This window comes from Carassius auratus, chromosome 42 (genome assembly GCF_003368295.1).
Source record: "Carassius auratus strain Wakin chromosome 42, ASM336829v1, whole genome shotgun sequence".
NCBI lineage: Eukaryota > Metazoa > Chordata > Actinopteri > Cypriniformes > Cyprinidae > Carassius > Carassius auratus.
Genome location: NC_039284.1, coordinates 10,663,130 through 10,687,554, shown reverse-complemented (window position 1 = coordinate 10,687,554; position 24,425 = coordinate 10,663,130). Strand labels below are relative to the sequence as shown.

Here is a 24,425-nt window from a genome sequence, read left to right as displayed (position 1 = left end):
TTGCTTTCGTGAATAAGTGCGTGATACACATAAGCAGATGCACATGAAAGATGAAAGGCCATACAAACAACAAACCTACAGAAAGCAGCAGAGACTAAATTAGTGCATGTGCATATATTATCATAACATATTCATAGGTAGCTGTTCATCAATTCTATTTTAGGTGTTTTTAAGTCTCTTGTCATGCACCTTCATTGTAAGCAATGGTGAGGTGGGAGTGAGAGTTAATCAAACCACACATCTACAGCATCAGCACTCTATGATTTCCATAAACACTGGATGAGGGGGATCATTTGAATAAAACATAGCTGTGAGTAAAGAGGAACAACTGACATTAGACAAGAGTAATGTCATGTTAGCGTGGCATAATCAAAACATTGCATCAATCCTTAACATGTTCTTTGTGATCATCAACAACACACGTCTTTAATTCACTCTAGACATAGATTGAGCAAGAAAATCAGTTCTGGGATGTAGCCTAATTCTATTATATGTTAAACATACAAAATATTATATTTTAGTTCATGTAATTGTTGGTATTTAAGTGCAAACAAACCCGTCATAAAAGCATTTCTGTGAATATGGGTCATGACAACAGGAATGGGTCAATGCTGTCCCCTTGTGGTCATGAGTTTAAATGATTCCTTGGTCCAATAAACCCGCCACATTTGGTTTCAGAAGCATACTTAGGGTGCCCAAATGGGTGCCCTAAGCAGAACTGAACTGTTGTGCAACCCCCCCTCCCCCCCCGCCAATATTAGTTCAGTAAAAACAAAAAAAACAAAATCTACTAAAGGGGTCAAAATAGAACTTATTTAAATTTATTATTTAGACATAACAATTTTTGCTCTACTGCAAAAAATACAAACTAAAATTACACTTTAAATAAAACATTTTAACGATTAAATGTTATTAAAATAAACAATAATAAATTGAATAAAAAATCTGCATCTGCTGGAGCATTCCAAGCTTCAAAATTTACAAAGGCACACTTCTGCTTTTTCTGGAAGCGAAGTCATCAGTGAGCTCATCATACGATAATGTCTTTGCTAATTCAGAGTTGATGCTGATTATTGCCAGACCACTCAAGCACTCTTGTGCCATAGATGAGCGCAAGTATGTTTTGATGAGCTTAACTTTAGAAAATCTTTGCTCGGCCGAGGCAACAGTGACAGGGAGCGTCACTGCTATACGCAGCGCAATCCAAAGGTTAGGGTACAACGGTGGTTGTTTTGAAGAAATGATAGCATGTCCAGAGCCGTTTTGAGTGGTGGCAACTGTGGGAGGTTTATGATTTCTTGAGCAGCTCTTGACCATCAATGTCAGAACCTCCTTCTCCCACTGCAGTCTTCTCTACCTCAGTGCAGCGTTTCCCTTGAACTTGGCTGAAATCAAGCAGAACTCCAAATCTCTCTTTGACCTGAGTAAAAATTTCAAACCTCTCTTGAAGTGATGCCAAAGCAGAGTCCACAACACTGTTGAAAATTGTTAATGAGTCCAACAGCAACATCCGGTTGCATTGAACTAGACTGAAGCATCTTGTTCACCTGGTTAATATTTGTTAAGACCATACAAAAGTGCATATAAGAAATCTGAATGAAGCCACTTCTTCTGCCAGGGCTTGAGCCTCTACTTTGGCTACTGGATCATTCACAGTTTGCCTTGCCTCAATGAGAGCATTTCTTATTTCCTTCACTTGGTGTCTGACAGCTGTAATGCTTCCCATCTAACATCACTCCAAGACTTCAATGTGAGATGGACATGCTTCAACAAGATGTTCCGTCGTTGTGTAGATCCTGAAAAAAAATGTGAAGAGTTTCTGCACATAACCAAAGTAACCAACAGCATCCTTAGATGCCTTGGCTGAATCTGCTATCACAAGATTCATTGAATGTGCTCCACAAGGTACAAACAAAGCCAGAGAGAAGGATCAACTGGCAGAGTCCTCAAAGGGGACACCACATCAGTTTCTACTTCTTTATTGAGTGATGGTTCCTCTATGCTCATGGAACTTTTGCCAGACTGAAGATTAAGAGTTGAGGCCACTGTCAGTGATTGTGCAGCTGCTGGGTCCCTCTGGAGCAGTGCTTGAGAGAACCGCTTCATCCTCTTTTGTAACAAATTTCAGCATTGATCCTGCATTAAATGAAGCAGAAGATTTTAATCATTGAAAAAATACTGATGCACTTTTAAATAAACAATTATTGTTAGTTAATTTTTATCTATTAAAACATTAATAACAAAAAACAAAAAAGACCTCCTATTGCTTTGATTTTATTAATACTGTTGCCTGATTGAAAGCATTCAGAAATCACACAAAAGAAAATGAAGCAGTTTTACTACCATAAAACCATGGTTCATTTTTGTAAGGGTTGTGATGTCCACATATTTTTGTTGAAGAAATTATAGAGGCTTTAGCATTTTCTATAACTAAAAAAGTGGCCAAAAATGAAAGATTAAGTGAATATTTGATTGAAATGTTTGGTCAATTATGAACAAGGATTTGATTTTATAAAAACAGCATTTGAAGTATAAAAACAGCCTTTGATGCCCTTGGCATGCATTTGTAATATTATTTTTTTTTTATGTTTTTATTCGTAGTAAAACCATGCTTAACTTTGGCAAGGGAATATTGCTTTAGTGAAATTGTTACAGACATTACAACACGTTATTAACGTTAATAGCCAAAAAAAGATTCAGAGGATTATGAACGTACCTGAAACTGATGCACGGGCTTGTTATTGGGCCTTTTTTTTTTGTTTCTCGGTGCCGGACTGCTGATGTCTTTAACAATAATACAGAAAGGAAGGTTTTTTTTGTTTTGTTTAGTTTTTTGAGCCACTGGTATGGTGCCCCCCTGGGAGTTGGTGCACTACGCAGACTGCGTATTCTGCGTATAGGGAGCAGCGGTACTGAGCATACTGTATGCATAATAATAATAATTTTAATCCTCTCAGGCTCAAATTAAGTTTTAGTAACAAGTTTTTAGTACTCCAGATACAGAAAATATGTACCTGGAGTAATAAGGTAGTTAATTTTAACTGTTGCAAATCAGCAACGCCTGCCTTGAGAGGGTTAAAAAGCACATTGAAAATGACTAGATTATAATATTTATGGTCAACTGTAACAACTTGAAAATAAATCAAACCTTTAAACAATTAAATTCTTTAAATTAAATATTAAAAATGCCCTGGACCTCACAGCCACGATAAAGTCTTGTATAAGGAAACTACTAAAGCTAATACATTTCCCTCCAGTAAATATCACACAAACAATTACACAATAAGTTACAGTAAGTAACATATTGAATTAAACATAATTTGCGAAGTAAAATCATGAAATTGCATTTTCTTGGAAAACTTACTCCAATAATCTTTGTTTTATCAACTTGAGAAAATCATTTTTTACATTGTTTCACAAGCAAACTAGATATTAAATAGATGTACATTTAAATTAAAAAAGCATTACAATTTTAGGCAACAAAAGATAGTCATGTACCTCAGTCCTTTTTTTCTCTCTTTTCAGTACTTCCCAGATCTTTATGTCCGACAAGATGGAATCACAATCACAATCAGTCTTCCCCATGCTGTTATTTGCTCACACATGAGCTAAATGTCTTGGCCAAGAATGCATGCTTATAAGTTTTATCCATACTGTGTACTGTTCAGTTATTTGGGCCAATGAGCACGAAGCTGCCACTCAGTGTATGCCCATCACATGGTGTGATAAGGGCACTAAATCCAGACTTGTCTGTCTTGTTGCAGGTCTAATAAACTGAACGGAAAGGAAATTCAATGATTTATACTTTAATGCTTCCTTCTGTTTGAATGAGGAGGAAAAAAAACTGACAGTAAACTGACAGTTGAAGAAACATTACAGCTTTCTTTTGAAGTGCATTGATTTGGATCTTGAGGAGCATGGGACGGGCTGTAAGACTAGTTTAGAGATTAACACAGGACAGGTCAGACTGGTTTTATTTAAGACGTTTATCTTTAAAAGGTCCCACATTGACCATTCATGTAGAGTTGAATTCAGGTTTTAGGGAAGGTCATTTCTATAAAGAAGAGTATTTTTTCCCCAATATTTTATATTTCATTATTATTTTTTAATGTCTTGATCATATGTTCTTAAATATAAAATGTCATAGCTTTAGAAATAAATTGGTAAAAAAAATCTGTGATTTATTTTTATTTTTTATGTGCTCTAGAGATCAACATAAGAAAATTTGTGTTTGGTTTTATTTAAGTACTGTTCAGTAGACAAAAACACTTTTTTCATATTAAAATATATTATTTGTCATCTTAAGACAATTTTGTATTTTGCATGGAAAAAAATGTGACATAAATTAGTTTAAAATTCTAAATAAATAATAATAATAATAATAATAATAATAATATTATAAAAAATATCACATATAGCTCAGAGTGTATATGTGCAATGCTGTAAATCTTATTCAATATTTATTTTTCATTTAGTTGCTTATATGTCCCTTAAAACCATCTATATCTATAACTGAAATCCAATAAATTCCATGCCTTTTTTTGATGTCATGGTAATTATTATATTTTTTTTTTTTTGACAAATCACATTGCTAATCTAAAGACATTCAGATGTGATAATGTATGTACAGCAGACAGATTAAGTCTCAATCAGTCAAATTTATGCGACTAATTTGCTTTTTATGTAACTGAATACACATTTGCCTTTAAAAGTAATATGGATGTGCAGCATTTGCTTTTAATGACTGTTTTAGTGAAAGGTGTTTTAATCACTGAATTACAGTAGATGTCTTCCAGTAATACCTTGAACGCTGGCTTTTCCCCTTTGTCTGCAAGATCTGGCTCAGGTTCAACTGAAACTTGTTCGTTTTTCACAGGGAGTCGACTTGCCCCAAGTTTATCTGACACTGTGAAATCCTCTTGGATTGCAGTCACAACACAATTTCACACTTCACTCACTCAATGCACATCAGCCAGTCTTCTGCTCGGGCAGCTGTCTTGACCAAATGAGTGTCTGGGTTCAAATCTCTCTAAGAGCAAATACAAGCAATCTGGGATTGCCAGTAAGTTTGACTCAGATTTTGACATGTTGTGACTGATGACACACTTGTGAGGATAAGTTGTGCCAAACCATGCCCTGGATAATTACTGAAACTGTGTCATTTCAATAAAGCAGGAGGCAAAATGAGATGATGAGGTGGTTTAAAGTTTATGGTTAAGGTGACTCAAGCTGTAACAGTCACAAAGCCCTTCCCTTTGCAAGAAAATCTTAAATTAGGTTCTTCTTTAGTGTATCAGTCTGACACAAACAGGACAGATTTATGTGTAAAACTATTTTTTATTTCTATTCTTAAGTAAATAGTCCTAAACAACTGAATCTAAGAGTGTTTTTTGAATGATTTACACTTTAATTTGTATCATGAATAAGGGCTATTGTTGGGAAGAAACTATATGGATGTATTATGGAAGTAAGTTTCCCCAGAGTAGTCTTTTTGTGTAACAGAGTCAGCCAAGATATTAAAGTCCCAATCTCCAACTGATGCTCTACAATGATCTCCAAAACTGAGCCACTTTTCAGGATAAAAGGGAAATCAATGTCTTAGAATTAGTGACGTGACATTCAGCCAAGTATGGTGACCCATACTCAGAATTCATGCTCTGTATTTAACCCATCCGAAGTGCACACTCAAAGCCCTGAACACACACACACACACACCGTGAACACACACCCGGACCAGTTGGGGGTTCGATGCCTTGCTCAAGGGTACCTAAGTCGTGGTATTGGCGGCCCGAGACTCGAACCCACAACCTTAGGGTTAGGAGTCAAACTGAATAACAATAAAATCTAGTTATTATAGATCTAATTTTGTGTCCCCAAAGTATCTGGACACTTAACATTTATTTAAAATGAATTTTCATTATATATTCGGATATATTAATTAGATCAAAAGTGACAGCAAACATTTCTATTTCAAATAAACGCTGTTCTCTTGAACTTTCTATTCATCAGAGATGAAAATTAGCATATAAGAAGGATTTCTGAACAGGGTTGTTTTGTGGTTCTGAGACTGAGTTGGCGGTAATAAGTTCAGTGTAATGGCTTTGGCATGGACTCAAGTGAAACCTGCCTGTTCTTACCTGCCCTGAGAGTTTTACTGCAACTCTATCACACATACATACTATATTTGTCTGCATATCTGACAGCTTGCAACAAGTTTGTTTTTCTTTTGCAATACCTGTATTTCTCTCATTTTGCACTCTCGACCACAGTATTCAGTTCAGTTCAATTTTATTTGTATAGCACTTTGACGATACAAATTCAAAGCATCTTCACAGACAATTTTTATTTCCATAATATTTAGGAATAGCTTATCAGTGGTGACTCAGTTTATGTACATATGGCAGAAATGTATGGAAAAATCTATTAAAGACGAAATCAAACCACTCTCCTATTAGACACTGGACATATATACGTGGCAGTGGCACCACTGCTCGGTAAGTCCTGTATGGTCAACGGCTCGCAACCCTCCCTCCCTCCCCATTATAAGCATGAGCATATTACCATGCACCTTCTGGTTATCGTCTTCTTTGTTTCAGATCACTAAGGCTTTCTCACTGCTGAGAGACACTCATCTTCATAACCAGGCTACAGGATAGACGTCCCACTGCCACATCTACATGATTATCACTGTTTGCTTTAAAGACATTATTACAATTCTTAATTGTCATGTATTTCTAAACTCATGGTTCCGGGGGGATAATGTCAAAGTTCTTGTATGTTCAGTTATTCTGGGAGCAAGAACCCCCATAAGGAACCATACTGCCAAAGATAAATTGTGTTCAATAAACTCAAGTAAACTTGCCAAAGTGGTTCCTGCCTGAAATAGAAACTATATGTAGCTGCTGTTCCAACCAAGTAAAATGTATATGTTTAAACCAAGCTAAAAAAAGAATAATGTGCATTTGATCAGCAGTCCAGGATTATGAGATGCATTATTTGAATGCTGCCTTGGCCAAAGAGATGTCTCTTTAATCTAGATTTAAACAGAGAGAGTGTATCTGAACCCCGAACATTATCAGGAAGGCTATTCCAGAGTTTGGGAGCCAAATGTGGAAATGCTATACCTCCTTTTAATGGACTACCAAAAGTCCAGCGTTTTGTGACCTTAGGAACCGTGATGGATTGTAGCATGGTAAAATACTAATTAGGTACGCAGGAGCTAGACCATTAAGGGCCTTACAGGTAAGTAATAATATTTGTAACTGATACAGAACTTAATAGGTAGCCAGTGCAGACTGTAAAATTGGGGTAATATGATCATATTTTCTTGACCTCGTAAGGACTCTAGCTGCTGCATTTTGGACTACCTGTAGCTTGTTTATTGACGAAGCAGGATAACCACATAGAAGTGCATTACAATAGTCCAGTCTAGAGGTCATGAATGCATGCACTTGCTTCTCTGCATCAGAAACAGGTAACATGTTTCGTAGCTTTGCAATATTTCTAAGATGGAAGAATGCTGTTTTTGTAACATGGGAAATATATTATTATCAAAGGATAAGATGCTGTCTAATATAACTCCCAGTTTTTTTTTATTGTAGAGGGAGTAACATTACATCCTATTCCATATAGTTGCAAATTGTAATCTACGAGATTGTGTGTACTGTTTTTATGTCCAATAAGTCATATCTCTGTCTTATCCAAATTTAATAAGATAACATTTTTAGTCATCCAATCTTTTAAATCTTTAACACACTCTGTTAGCTTAGATAATATAGAAGTTTCATCTGGCCTCATTGAGATATATAGTTGAGTATTATCAGCATAACAGTGGAAACTAATCCCAAATTTTCTAATAATATTACCAAGGGGCAACATGTATATTGAAAATAGCAGAGGACCTAGGACAGATCCATGTGGCACTCTATATTTTACTGGTGATAAATGAGATGACTCCCCATTTAAATAAACTAAATAGTAGCGATCAGACAGGTAGGATCTAAACCATCTTAGAGCCTGCCCTTGAGTATCTGTATAGTTTTGTAACCAATCTATGAGTATGTCATGATCTATGGTGTCAAACGCTGCACTAAGATCAAGTAAAACTAGAAATGAGATGCAGCCAATTTTCAAAAATATGAGACATAAATGGAAGATTTGAAATGGGTCTGTAATTTGCCAGTTCACTAGGATCTAGTTGTGGTTTCTTAATAAGAGGCTTAATAACTGCCAACTTGAATGCTTTTGGGACGTGACCTAAAGATAACGATGAGTTAATAATGTTGAGAAGCCGTTCTTCTGCTACAGGTAACAACTCTTTCAGTAATTTAGTGGGTACAGGATATAAAAAACATGTTTTATTCTGGGATATTAAAAGTTTTAATGCTGCTGTGGTTGCATCATGGTCTGCAGAAATCCTGTATAACCTGAAGTGAAAATGTCTGACAGAGTTTTGAAGCGCAGAATGTGGAAGATTGAATTTGAAATCGAAAATCTCTGCAGTTGAAAACTTGCCTGAGCTGTAAAAGAAGCCTAACCGGGTATGGCGGAGAAGCATGTTTAACCTCAGTAAGTCAGTTTGAGGTTGTTTTACAGGTCCTAATCTCAGTTCTTTACAATGTAAACCACCCTTTATAACGGCAACATTCACAGCAGTTCAACTCTTATGAAGGTTTAAATGCAGTTGTCTCAGGAGGAAAGTGCAAGGTGTGACATAAGCATGTGTTAACTTGCTCGTTTAAAGTTCTCATCGTATCAAGCTCCTGTCCCTGTATCTTTGAGCATCAGGTGTCATCTTATGAAGTCTTTGCAGTGTCAAAAGCAGTGGCGTATAGTAAACAAAGAAAGAAAATGCTACTTGACCTCTTGATGATCTGAGATCATTTCTTAGCATGGCTCATGAAATCTGCTCTTCTCATTTTGCACTCGTTATATTTTATGGCTTGGATGAAGCATATAGATTTATCTGGTTTTTGCAATGGACCTTGTGCAGTGGTGTGAGTGCATGCTAGTATACTGTGACTATCCATAGGGTGTGTCTGTGTGTGTCATGCCTCTATGTATTATGACCTTAAAACAAATGTGAGAGGTATAATCTGCCATGCAACATTATTTTATACTGCAGCTGTTTCCATTACAATTCTGGAGTCTAAGAAAAACTGCCTTTCCATTCAAATTAATGAGTTCAGGTACTAAAACACCTTAGTCAAGTATTACTCTAAATCAATATCATTTGTGAAAAAAGAAAAGAAAAGTAAACCTTAGTTTAGCATCTAAGATACATTCAAATTAAAACACACATGATTCTGATTCTGATTCTGAAAATCTATTAGTAGTTATTATTCTATACCTTCTGTCATGATGATTTATGACTTTGACCTTTGACCTTTTGACAGGTTGAACTTCCGGTAACCTTATGATGGATGGGCGGAACTTTCCGACTTCAAGGGTTAACCTATGACCTTTCCACACATCGATCATGCGTTTTTGACAGAAAGTTTTACCCTATTGACCTAATTAGTTCTAAATCATGGTTTTGACGGCTAGTTTAAACGGAAGATGAAAGACTCCTCACGCATCGATCATGCGGTTTTGACAGAAAGTTTTACCCTATTGACCTGTTAGTTCTAAGTTAAAACGGTATATGAAAGACTCCCCAACCATCGATCATGTGCTTTTGACAGAAGTTGTTTGAAGTTTGTGTCAGTTAGCTTGTTTGAAGTTTACCACAGTTATACGGTTATGTGTGTGTGGTTATACGGTTTCTCCCCCTCCCATTACGTTTATGAGCGGTGTATAAATGGGGTCTGTGTGTTCTACATTTATATATATAAAACATCCTATAATTTATATATATAAAACAATTAAAGATTGAAAAACATTTCAGTTATATAATTTATATAATCTAAAACACATTTTAATTATTTCACATTTATATATAAAACATTATATAATTTATATAATCTACAACACATTTTAATTATTTCACATTTATATATATAAAACATTATATAGTTTATATAATATACATAATCTAAAAACAATTTAACTAAGGTTGAAAAAACATTCCGTTCTTTTAAAAAAAAGGTTATAAATTAAACCGTATAAAAAATATACTGAAACCGACTGTTTCAGATAAAACAAGATCTTTTTTTCTTTTTCTTTTTTTAGAGAGCAGGAAAGAGATGTTTTCACATCACCTTCCTGACCCGCAAGTATTCACAGCGTCTTCGTTTGCACGCTACACTTCACTTTCTTCCGAATTTACTAACCAATCATAATATCTTCAAAGCCATTTTTAATTAAAACCAAACGTATCTCACACGGGAGTACCATGATTTTGACAGTTTTCTGACGGTTCACCTATGAATTACGGCTGGTGCGCGTCTAGCATCTCTTGTACCCCCTTTCTCTCTCTCTCTCCCTCTCTCTCCCTCTAATGCCCGTGTACACACATTCGTCTCCAAGTCTTATTTTCTTCTTTTAATGAATATAAACACATTATACATTCACAAACAATATAAAACAAAACATTTACATTAGTTTTGTTCATCACTAAAAAATATACATTTTACCAGGATCGGGGAATATATAATTGAACAGAATGAAGAATATGGTCTATTGAGGAACCCGGACGTGTCATTGACACAATTCAGTTAAATTCATTTCACATTATTTGTTGCAAGACATTTTCTATATTATATTTAAAACCTTTTATATCCATCTTTATATCATATCTTTTTCAAAAAGCTGTTTAATTATTTATTTTAACCGTACACCTACAGTACCACCATACAATAAAATGCTGCATGCAGGTACATTTTTAAGCGATCTGAATTATGACTAGCCTATAAATTTCATCATAAGCCACACGTACCTTGTTATGTCACTATAATATCCACGGCGCTATACAAATTTGTATTCTGATAAACCATATAAACAAGCGGACATACGCGTGGACATATCAAGTTAAAAAGAGACTTATCTCTATTTTAAACAATATTAAATTATATATGACGGCATGTTACTAAACCGGAACATACATTTTAAACAAGTATTCATCCTTTTTATAAAACACATCGCAGTAACAGACATGTTACTAAACCAAAACAAATAATTTTATCATACATTTTTTTTAATCATGTGTTCGATCAATACTTATACAACATATACAAACACATTTTAAACATATTTTAAACAAAAACTAATCATAAACGCAGCCTTCTCAAAATTACAGACGTGTACAATCATGCTGATCACATATTATGGATATTCAGACTTTTAGCCATTAATACGTTTTAGGATAATGAAAAACACCAACGTCTGAGGGGCGTCAAAATATCTCCAGTCCCCCAAAACCCACTCAGACTCCAGGGGTTAAAGAATATGAAAATAAATAATTATATAATGACATCATCATCCTAAAGCAATTCATTAAACAAAAAAAAAGTATTCAACATATAAGTTAATCAAACTTATAAAACACACCGTACTCTTCTTTTTTTTTTAAAGATAACTTATTTTAAATGTGATAGCATAGTATATACAATAAACATTTCTGATGATGCATATAAAAAATTATCCCTTACAGTTTTAGACCGGTGAGAGATGTCCAAACATGAATGAAATATCCCCAAAATAAAATAATACGACTTAAAAAATAAAATAAAAATGATTAAATCATAAACAGAATCTCACAGGTCCTCGTAGTGAAATGTATGTGAGAGCTGAGGGGCTGCTTCACACACACCCCGCGCAGGCGAGGGTGGAGTTCCAGACAGCATGATCTAAGTCAATGGTGTACATTATTTCAAAGCTAACATTAATGTAATGTTTTTTAATAATCAGTACCCCCACTACATCTGATGTAATTTATTAAATGTTTCTTAATTCAACAAAATGATGATAAATATTTAAAATATTTTATATTTTTATATAATCTAATATTATATAATAAAAAATTATTTATATCATATTATATAATATATCATATATATGATTATATTATATTAGATGCGTCATGCATTAATCACTTTAGATTCTTTAAAGTTCTTATTTTTAGCACCATTTTCAAAGTTTTCATACCATCTCTCTCTCTCTCTCTCTCTCTATCTCTCTCTCCCTCACACCCACACACACACACACACACACACACACACACACACACTCTCTCTCCCCCCCTCTCTCTCTCACACACACACTCTCTCTCTCTCTCTCTCTATCTCTCTCCCTCTCTCTCTCTCTCTCTCTCTCTCACACACACACACACACAATGAAACATGAAGCCAAAGTATTTCTGTATGTTTTTTAAAAATAAACTTTAAAATATTGATTTTGCTTTAAATCTATGCTGAGGAGCTCGTTTGTTTGTCACAGTATAGACTGTGAAGTTTAGATGAAGTTGCTTTATCTTTTAGAAGAAAGACCCTCGATCGTATTCAACCATTAAAGATGGTTCAGGAAAGACCCACGCGTCCTAGAGATGTAATTTATGTGCGTTGCTACGGTCGTAAACCTTTCACATATCTACGGTACTTTCAGACACAGAGCAGGAAAGACATTTGCAGGCCCTCTGCTTAGCCGTCCCAAAATACCTCCATTTAAAAGCAAAAATATTAAAATGACCGCCTGTACATCTAACAGGCTGTAGTTCTATTTTATATGATTTGTATTAAAAGTACTATCCATATTATATTCCTTATTTAAAACAATATATTTAACCGACAGTAACCCCCCCCCCCCCCATGTGTGTTTTCCATCAGTTGTTTGCCCTTCAGCCTTATTACGTAGTGCTTTTCATTTAGCCTACTGTAAGATCCCTTTACAATAGTGTAATGAAAGTTAACTTTTCTTAAAAGTTTATAGTTGTATTTTACTATATCCCCATCCTTCTATCCTGTAGATTGTATGCGTACTGTAAAATAACAAATATACATCTTGCTTATAGTCAGTCAAATAATTACACCTACAATTTGAAACGTGTTTAAACACGTTGTGTGTCACTAAAGCAAGGCACACCGTCTATCGTCTTATTTTTTTTTAATAACGCGATGACCGGCATCGTCTCTTCATATAATTTATGCACCCGAGTGCTTTTCTCTCCAGAGAGGAAAACCCTTTCTCTTTGGATATGTTTGGCAGAAACATAATTTCTACATCAGAATTTTTTTTAAATGTACGACTGAACTTTTCTCATTCGACAGAAATACTATTTTCAAATTATTTACCCGGCCTATAACACTCGGTGTAAATGTTCTTACCTAGAATGTATTGTTGAACGATGTATTATATGCAAAAACAGTAGTGCAGTGATATTTTTTGTAGAAATATGTATATATATATATATATATATATATATATATATATATATGTATATATATATATATATATATATACATATTTCTACAAAAAATATCACTGCACTACTGTTTTTGCATATAATACATCGTTCAACAATACTTTTGCACACTCATTCGACTGTATTTATTACCGCCGTTCTCAAGTTCCTGCTGTTCATAGTGTATATATAATCCTTCATTGCTCTGTTCATCATGTACATACGATCCCTACATTGCATTCATATTTATATTCTGTATATACTCTGATCAATATCGTATATAGCAACTACACTGTATATTCTGTATAGCTTTACTTACTCTGCACTTTTATGTATATAAAACACTATATTCTTGCACTTCTGGTTAGATGCTAACTGCATTTCATTAGCTCTGTACTTGTACTCTGCATAATGACAATAAAGTTGAATCTAATCTAAACAAGTACAATCGTACGCTTCCAGGACTTTGCTCATTCTTTCTGTTTAAATTTGTTTAAACTGACTTTCGCATTCTTATCTTATTTTCACCAACTAAGTGTTATTCCTAGGCCTCGCGGATTGTTTTCTAGTTTTGGCCCTCAACCTCTTTGTTCATACGTAGCGATATCTCTGTGAATCTGTTCGATTTCATAAAATATCTTTTACGTCATATCATTATACTATCCTAGTTTATATCAGATACAAGTTTGTTTCTTCATATTTCTCGCAGGTCAAACCCTAACCAGGGCCCTTCACCCTCCTCCGCTTTTTGAGCGCAACACCCACAACCTATTTTTTGGTAGAATGTACAGAAGATCCACCGCTACTTCATCGTGACTACGGCTAGTCTTTATACCCTGTGAGCGGCTGACCTCATAATCTCTGCAGTTATCGCAGGTTTTCTTATGATCCGCGAACAAGGGTTTTTACAGCGCGGTCGACGGAGTATTTGTCAGTATCTACGTGGACGGACAGAATCGGCTCTGTATGAAACTGACGCACTCTCTAATTTTACAAATAATAAGACTTCGACGGATCTGAACCATTTTTTTTAAAAAAACACTGGATCGTTGTGGATTAAAAAAAAAAACACTGGATCGTAGTGGATTTTAAAACGCTCGGTTTACGTCTTGGAACAAATTCTGAAAAGGATGTCCGCCACTACCAGCGCTGCTGCGGATGAGCGAGTGGAGTGCGGCTGTGCCGAAGGAAAGATGTGTCCTGTAAAAGCCAACATAGACTCTATGTTTAAACAATGTTACAGAGAGCAAATGATTGATCTGATGCGTAAAATCATAGACGATGCATCTGATCCGAATCTTGATTGTACGATGGATTCCAAGCGCGTAACAAATCTCAAGAAAGAAATGGACGTTGTAAGAAGCCTGAAAAATAACCAGTGGCCCGATTTGACGAGCTTGTATACGACCAGCAAGGCACCGATTTGTGTAACGACCAGAAAAATTCTGTATGTGACGGCCGAATGTAGCGGCGAGATGTACATTAACGAGACTCTCTGTCTGTGTACGTGCATAACGGATTTGTGTGTGATGTTAGTCGCTAAACATTATGGTTTCGCCATACATGAAATTATTGAAACCGTCGTCAATTTCATAGTAGAACAAAACTTGAGGGCCTGTCGAGATTTTCTTTTCTGGCTAGATAACTTGTGATGTCATGTCATCCCTATTGTTTGTAATAACAATTTGATCACTTTCTTCATTACTTCATTGTAAATTCAACACTGTTTTGTTGAAATAAAAGTTTGAATCCTTTCACCGGATATTCTTTCTCAGAGTTCATTTTTTTAATGATTTAGCACATGTCCGAAGAGACTAACAAATGAGTATACAGTCGCGGATACTCTAACGGGGGTAGATGTAAGAGAAATATGAAGAAACAAACTTGTATCTGATATAAACTAGGATAGTATAATGATATGACGTAAAAGATATTTTATGAAATCGAACAGATTCACAGAGATATCGCTACGTATGAACAAAGAGGTTGAGGGCCAAAACTAGAAAACAATCCGCGAGGCCTAGGAATAACACTTAGTTGGTGAAAATAAGATAAGAATGCGAAAGTCAGTTTAAACAAATTTAAACAGAAAGAATGAGCAAAGTCCTGGAAGCGTACGATTGTACTTGTTTAGATTAGATTCAACTTTATTGTCATTATGCAGAGTACAAGTACAGAGCTAATGAAATGCAGTTAGCATCTAACCAGAAGTGCAAGAATATAGTGTTTTATATACATAAAAGTGCAGAGTAAGTAAAGCTATACAGAATATACAGTGTAGTTGCTATATACGATATTGATCAGAGTATATACAGAATATAAATATGAATGCAATGTAGGGATCGTATGTACATGATGAACAGAGCAATGAAGGATTATATATACACTATGAACAGCAGGAACTTGAGAACGGCGGTAATAAATACAGTCGAATGAGTGTGCAAAAGTATTGTTGAACGATGTATTATATGCAAAAACAGTAGTGCAGTGATATTTTTTGTAGAAATAGTTTACTGTGCTTGTACATTAACAACTTTAGACAGTTTATGGTGTAATAGCTTTAACCATGTGCAGTTTCTTAGCGTAATGCGATGAGGAAGTGTGTGGTTTACAGTTCGCTCTAGCTTCCGTTAAACACGGCAAAGTCAAGAAATCTCGCAATTTTTGGGCGAAAGCGTTGGAACAAACATTTGTCAATGCGGTGTTAGGCTATATTGAACTCACGGTCATTATAAAGTTTTGTATGTTTATTTTCATTTCAACATATTAATGAACGCTGTTACAGATTTTGTCTTAGAAACGCACAATACAATAGTTTTTGTTAAAAGATAACGCTATGGGGTGTTTGAGTAACACCGTCTTCTCCGATGCTCGAAGTTGTCACCGCTTACAGGCACCCCACTAACCTAAACCTGTAACCCTATCATAATTATTTAAAATAACTATAAACTTCATGCGTGACGCCTATGTAACTGACTAAAACTAATATGTATGCTAAACAAAACATTTGCGGTTGTGAAAAAAATGAAGTGAATTAATGGATGTCAGAAACTGCTCGCCTCGCGGTTTTCTTAAAGAAGAGCGGGTTATTTAGACGCGACAAAGCGCAGTTCCAGTCGTAGTGCGGTTTCCCGGATCAGACCTTAAGCACGACGAATGACTAAAACCGTCAAAATCATCCCGCCCTCCACTTAAATGAACGACTTATCAATACCGGTTTATTTATTGAAATACTGTTTAGAGATGCATACGATGAAAATACCGCATCCATGACATCCATGACTTTTAATGTCTAACTTTAGTGTAGTAGATGGGTTTGTATTAAGTGTAACAGTCATAACAGAAGATGGTAAGACTCATTTTAAAAGTCGAGGTAGTGGCTATTCTTTGTCTTTGTGACACAGGTAGACCAGAAAAAGCTCTAAAGTGCATCACAATCTCAGTTTAAACACTCTCTTGACAATCGTTTAATCATCTTGTACTCTATTTTGTTCACGTTTTGTCTGTTTGACCAAACTCTGAGAAAACTGCAAAACAACGTGTCAACAGATCGGTCACCTATCTCTGGTAAAAATAAATACATGAATTATACATGTTTACGAGTCACACGTTGACAATTTTTGTCTTATGTGACATTACAGCTAAAATCACTGAATTATGAAATGCAAAAGTGTGTACGGCATTTTTCTATAACCGTTACAAAAGTGAGAACGTCGTAGTTCTCAAATGTGTTTGTATTACAACGGTAGCCCATCTAACAAATCTGGAGAAGTGGAGAAGCAAAGATGTTTAGCACATACACACGTACACTAGAGATGTTGCTTTATTTGAATCGAAGAAGATGGCCGTAGGAACTGATAACATTCTTTAATGTCGTCGTGTTGTGTTTTGTCAAAATAATAAAAAAGTTTGGGCAAATGTTTAATAATTTTTCTTAAATGAATAGAATACGCTCACCCCGCTCTCTTTCCCACGCGAGAGTTAGCATGAACTTACAGGAGTCTTAAAACAAAATGTGAATTGTGTCATCCGCTATCCGAAAACGATGAGTAAATCTAACGGAGTAATAAAAATATAATTTACAAATCAACATTTAACCAAAAAAAAATAAAATACTTTAACAATTGTATTCTGAATTCTATATGCGTTGTAAACGTTAGTTTTCTTGCTATACTCTCTTTCTTAGTGGTTTGGTCGCTCAAATACACAAAAGGTTATGGATAAAATGTATCTCACAAGAGAGTGGAAACTTTAACGAGTGTACCGTTTGATTTGTTTAGGTTGTAATAGTTTTAAGGGCAAAACAGCTAGACTTCATTTTTGCTTCGATGCTTCATGCGATCACACTTTTGGACAGACACAAAGTTGCGGTACAAGAAATATCTCAAAGAGAAAAACTGTAACTTAATTTCTTAATTTTTCATTTATTCCTATTACGATGACGCCGCACAAAGATCGCATAAAAACGTACGGTCCGACAAAAAAATTGTGAACGGCCGTCCAAAATCTTGATAGGGCTAAATCTCGAGGTGTAAGAAAAATGTGATTTACAAAACATCGTGATTCTTAGATGTGAAACACCCTTGACATAATCTGTTGGCATCTACAAAACAGTCAAAGCGTATGTTTTCTGTTCTAGGTAAGAACATTTACACCGAGTGTTATAGGCCGGGTAAATAATTTGAAAATAGTATTTCTATCGAATGAGAAAAGTTCAGCGTACATTGAAAAAATTTTCTGATGTAGAAATTATGTTTCTGCCAAACACATCCAAAGAGAAAGAGTTTTCTACTCGTGTAAGAAAAGCACTCGGGTGGATAAATTATATGAAGAGACGATGACGGTCATCGGTTATTTAAAAAATAAGACGATAGACGGTGTGCCTTGCTTTAGTGACACACAATGTGTTTAAACTACAGGATAGAAGGATGGGGATACTGTAAAATACAACTATAAACTTTAAGAAAAGTTAACTTTCATTACACTATTGTAAAGGGATCTTACAGTAGGCTAAATGAAAAGCACTACGTAATAAGGCTGAAGGGCAAACAACTGATGGAAAAAACACGTTGGGGGATACTGTCGGTTAAATATATTGTTTTAAATAAGGATTTAAATATAATATGGATAGTACTTTTAATACAAAACATATAAAATAGAACTACAGCCTGTTAGATGTACAGGCGGTCATTTTAATATTTTTGCTTTTAAATGGAGGTATTTTGGGACGGCTAAGCAGAGGGCCTGCAAATGTCTTTCCTGCTCTGTGTCTGAAAGTACCGTAGATATGTGAAAGGTTTACGACCGTAGCAACGCACATAAATTACATCTCTAGGACGTGTGGGTCTTTCCTGAACCATCTTTAATGGTTGAATACGATCGAGGGTCTTTCTTCTAAAAGATAAAGCAACTTCATCTAAACTTCACAGTCTATACTGTGACAAACAAACGAGCTCCTCAGCATAGATTTAAAGCAAAATCAATATTTTAAAGTTTATTTTTAAAAAACATACAGAAATACTTTGGCTTCATGTTTCATTGTGTGTGTGTGTGTGTGAGAGAGAGAGAGAGAGAGAGAGAGGGAGAGAGATAGAGAGAGAGAGAGAGAGAGTGTGTGTGTGAGAGAGAGAGGGGGGGAGAGAGAGTGTGTGTGTGTGTGTGTGTGTGTGTGTGTGTGTGTGTGGGTGTGAGGGAGAGAGAGATAGAGAGAGAGAGAGAGAGAGAGATGGTATGAAAACTTTGAAAATGGTGCTAAAAATAAGAACTTTAAAGAATCTAAAGTGATTAATGCATGACGCATCTAATATAATATAATCATATATATGATATATTATATAATATGATATAAATAATTTTTTATTATATAATATTAGATTATATAAAAATATAAAATATTTTAAATATTTATCATCATTTTGTTGAATTAAGAAACATTTAATAAATTACATCAGATGTAGTGGGGGTACTGATTATTAAAAAACATTACATTAATGTTAGCTTTGAAATAATGTACACCATTGACTTAGATCATTCGGTCTGGAACTCCACCCTCGCCTGCGCGGGGTGTGTGTGAAGCAGCCCCTCAGGTCTCACATACATTTCACTACGGGGACCTGTGAGATTCTGTTTATGATTTAATCATTTTTATTTTATTTTTTAAGTCGTATTATTTTATTTTGGGGATATTTCATTCATGTTTGGACAACTCTCACCGGTCTAAAAATGTAAGGGGTAATTTTTTATATGTATCATCAGAAATGTTTATTGTATATACTATGCTATCACATTTAAAATAAGTTATCTTTTTTTTTTAAAAAAGAAGAAGAGTATGGTGTGTTTTATAAGTTTGATTAACTTAAATGTTGAATACCTTTTTTGTTTAATGAATTGCTTTAGGATGATGATGTCATTATATAATTATTTATTTCCATATTCTTTAACCCCTGGAGTCTGAGTGGGTTTTGGGGGGACTGGAGATATTTTGGCATCCCTCAGACGTCGTGTTTTTCATTATCCTAAAACTTATTAATGGCTAAAAGTCTGAATATCCATAATATGTGATCAGTATGATTGTACATGTCTGTAATTTTGAGAAGGCTGCGTTTATGATTAGTTTTTGTTTAAAATATGTTTAAAACTTGTTTGTATAAGTATTGGTTGAATACATGATTAAAAAAAATGAATGATAAATGATTTGCTTTGGTTTAGTAACATGTCTGTTACTGCGATGTGTTTTATAAGTTTGTCCATGCGCATGTCCGGTTTATCAGAATACAAAATTTGTATAGTGGATATTATAGTGATACATCGAGTTACCGGTGGTTTAAAACCTAAATTTAATTAACAATGTACGTGCATACAGCATTTTATTGTGTGGTGGTGGTAGGGTGTACGGTTAAAATAAATAATTATACTAATAATTATATAATACTACCGTTTACTACCTTGGTAGGTTTAGGGCTGATACAATAATCATTCATATGGCGTGCGTATGAATTCCACCGGAGGAAGCCGTTTCACTAAGACCGGTAGACCCGTGCATTCCTAACCGGGAGCGCTTACACCCCCGCGATGTCGTGTTCATATGCGACAAACGGATAACGCGAAGGCAAAACGTCGATTTAACGGTGCAGAATAGTATTTTCTGAAATCCTATACATAGCATTGAAGCAGGCAGAACTAAGCGCGCGTCAACCGGACGTCGTCGTCTTTTCAAAATAAAAAAGTATTTTCACAGGATGTCGTCATATTTTCAAAATAAAAGTAGTTTTTTCATACAAAACAGTCTGGCGGTTATTGGGACATTAGACGCGGAGATATTAAGTCCAATAACACATACTTTATAGTGTTAAAATATCTCTATCAGCAGATGAGATAAAGCAGTAGATAAAATACAGGAATGACATGAAATATGGTTTAAAGACGCCATAGACTGTAAAAATAGCATAACAGGTTTTGATCAATTATATATTTTTTCCCGATCCTGGTAAAATGTATATTTTTAGTGATGAACAAAACTAATGTAAATGTTTTGTTTTATACTGTTTGTGACTGTATAATGTGAATGAAGGACTGAGAGGGAGAGAGAGGGGTACAAAGAGATGCTAGCCGCTCGCCCACCGTAATTCATAGATGCACCCGTCAGAAAACTGTCAAAAACATGGTACTCCCGCATGAGATACGTTTGGTTTTAATTAAAAAGTGGCTTTGAAGATATTATGATTGGTTAGTAAACTCGGACGAGTGTGCACTGTGGCGTGCAAGCACAGGGACCTTCAGCTCTCTGAAAACACCTAATTTCTGCTCTCTAAAAAAATGGATCTTGTTTTATCTGAAACAGTCAGTTTCAGTATATTTTTATACAGTTTCATTTATAACCTTTTTTAAAAGAACAGAATGTTTTTTCAACCTTAGTTCAATTGTTTTTAGATTATGTATATTATATAAATTATATAATGTTTTATATATATATAAATGTGAAATAACTAAAATGTGTTTTAGATTATATAAATTATATGTTTTATATATATAAATGTGAAATAATTAAAATGTGTTTTAGATTATATAAATTATATAATGTTTTATATATATAAATGTGAAATAATTAAAATGTGTTTTAGATTATATAAATTATATAACTGAAATGTTTTTCAATCTTTAATTGTTTTATATATATAAATTATAGGATGTTTTATATATATAAATGTAGAACACACAGACCCCATTTATACACCGCTCATAAACGTAATGGGAGGGGGAGAAACCGTATAACCACACACACATAACCGTATAACTGTGGTAAACTTCAAACAAGCTAACTGACACAAACTTCAAACAACTTCTGTCAAAAGCACATGATCGATGGTTGGGGAGTCTTTCATATACCGTTTTAACTTAGAACTAACAGGTCAATAGGGTAAAACTTTCTGTCAAAACCGCATGATCGATGCGTGAGGAGTCTTTCATCTTCCGTTTAAACTAGCCGTCAAAACCATGATTTAGAACTAATTAGGTCAATAGGGTAAAACTTTCTGTCAAAAACGCATGATCGATGTGTGGAAAGGTCATAGGTTAACCCTTGAAGTCGGAAAGTTCCGCCCATCCATCATAAGGTTACCGGAAGTTCAACCTGTCAAAATCATGGTACTCCCGTGTGAGATACGTTTGGTTTTAATTAAAAATGGCTTTGAAGATATTATGATTGGTTAGTAAATTCGGAAGAAAGTGAAGTGTAGCGTGCAAACGAAGACGCTGTGAATACTTGCGGGTCAGGAAGGTGATGTGAAAACATCTCTTTCCTGCTCTCTAAAAAAAGAAAAAGAAAAAAAGATCTTGTTTTATCTGAAACAGTCGGTTTCAGTATATTTTTTATACGGTTTAATTTATAACCTTTTTTTTAAAAGAACGGAATGTTTTTTCAACCTTAGTTAAATTGTTTTTAGATTATGTATATTATATAAACTATATAATGTTTTATATATATAAATGTGAAATAATTAAAATGTGTTGTAGATTATATAAATTATATAATGTTTTATATATAAATGTGAAATAATTAAAATGTGTTTTAGATTATATAAATTATATAACTGAAATGTTTTTCAATCTTTAATTGTTTTATATATATAAATTATAGGATGTTTTATATATATAAATGTAGAACACACAGACCCCATTTATACACCGCTCATAAACGTAATGGGAGGGGGAGAAACCGTATAACCACACACACATAACCGTATAACTGTGGTAAACTTCAAACAAGCTAACTGACACAAACTTCAAACAACTTCTGTCAAAAGCACATGATCGATGGTTGGGGAGTCTTTCATATACCGTTTTAACTTAGAACTAACAGGTCAATAGGGTAAAACTTTCTGTCAAAACCGCATGATCGATGCGTGAGGAGTCTTTCATCTTCCGTTTAAACTAGCCGTCAAAACCATGATTTAGAACTAATTAGGTCAATAGGGTAAAACTTTCTGTCAAAAACGCATGATCGATGCTTGCAAAGGTCATAGGCTAACCCTTGAAGTCGGAAAGTTCCGCCCATCCATCATAAGGTTACCGGAAGTTCAACCTGTCAAAAGGTCAAAGGTCAAAGTCATAAATCATCATGACAGAAGGTATAGAATAATAACTACTTCTATTATTTCCTTAAGTATACTTATTTTTCAAAAGGGGTAAAATCATCCTGAATCTAAATCAAACTGAATGATAATTTAAATCTAGCAACATTTAAAATGAGGCTAAATGTAAAGCTTTATTGCAGGCACCACAAATGCTGTCAGTGTCTCTGGTGAAAGTGGCATTATACCAGTTTAAACTCTTAAAAGTAAGTTTAAGAGTCTTTGTTTGAGTGCTGGAACTAAATGGAATGCTGCAAGTTTTGTTCATCAGCATTCCTTCACAGTTCCTGTTTATGAAACCAGTAAACAACAAACCTGAGTGTGTCCCAGTATATTTACTGTGAACACTCACGATAGACAAAGCAAGATCAGGACAAATCTGCGTTCAAACGTTTTCAACATCAACTCTAACTTTGTGTCTACTTTTATTCCTCCTAAGGGACCGACTGAGTAACTGAAATTGATATTTTAATGAAATATAACTGAGAACTCCATTATGTCTCCTGAGATATAAAAGAGCAATAAAAACATGCTGCAATATAAGTCAACAAGAAGTCTATGTAACAAGGAGCCAATAATTGTTTTATAGGGTTAACATATATTCAAAATACTGTATATGTATATAAAACAAACTACACAACCCACAAGTCTGAATGCATGTTTGTTTTAATAATTAATTCTGTCACGCAGCAATTACCTTGGCAAAAGTACAAAAACAAATATGGTATTGTTTATTTTATTAGAGGACAGTGTTCTGCAGTTTACAGGTTCTGTCAACCCTATAAGAATTATTTGGTGAGGCTTTGAGTATCTGTTTATCAAATGTACCTAATGTCATATTTTTTTTTGGATGGGCGTGCTGAAGCATTGCTCTGCGATTCAAACATGTTTCAACCTGCGTGTTTCAACCGCTTGAGAGAAAGAAAGAAAGAAAATGATAAGTGAGTGAAATTGCGGTGGGAAAAGGGTCAGTTTTTTAGTCTTGACAGTTGCAAGCTCAAGCCAATCAGATGTCTTGCAACATCTTCACAATGGACCACATCCCACCATCTATTGTTGTACAAATGAAATCTTTCACCCAACCCACTGGGCAAAACCTTGGATATAACATGAGTCATTTTTCACTGTCAGCTTGCTCTGACATGAAACTGAAGTTGCCTATGGAAATGATGTTGGTCATTATTTGGATTTGGATAAGTTTTCTAAATTAGATTTAATACTTCATTATGTTTTGTTGTGAGCAGGTAGAAAGCCCAGCTGTTAAAACTGGTCAATAACGTGATCTGTTCATTAAAAATACAAATCACAAAAACAATGACTTCTCTGACAAACACGTTTTTTTTTTCTTTTTTTCTGTATATTAAAATTAATTTTGATATATTTTGGGGGCATAAATTCATAAATGCCAAACAACTGTCCTGATTGAATTCATCTTAATTGAATTGTCTGCAAAAGTCATG

The 24,425-nt window shown here is 34.6% G+C and overlaps 1 long non-coding RNA gene across 1 annotated transcript; it reads right to left on the bottom strand.

Moving 5' to 3' along the window:
* Window positions 1-804: 804 nt before the first annotated feature.
* LOC113060336 (uncharacterized) lies at window positions 805-4,036 on the bottom strand. The gene is made up of 3 exons (XR_003278232.1): window positions 3,499-4,036; window positions 2,717-2,784; window positions 805-2,136 (listed from the first exon to the last, which is right to left on the bottom strand). It is a non-coding gene; the product is annotated as an uncharacterized LOC113060336 (long non-coding RNA).
* Window positions 4,037-24,425: the final 20,389 nt, after the last annotated feature.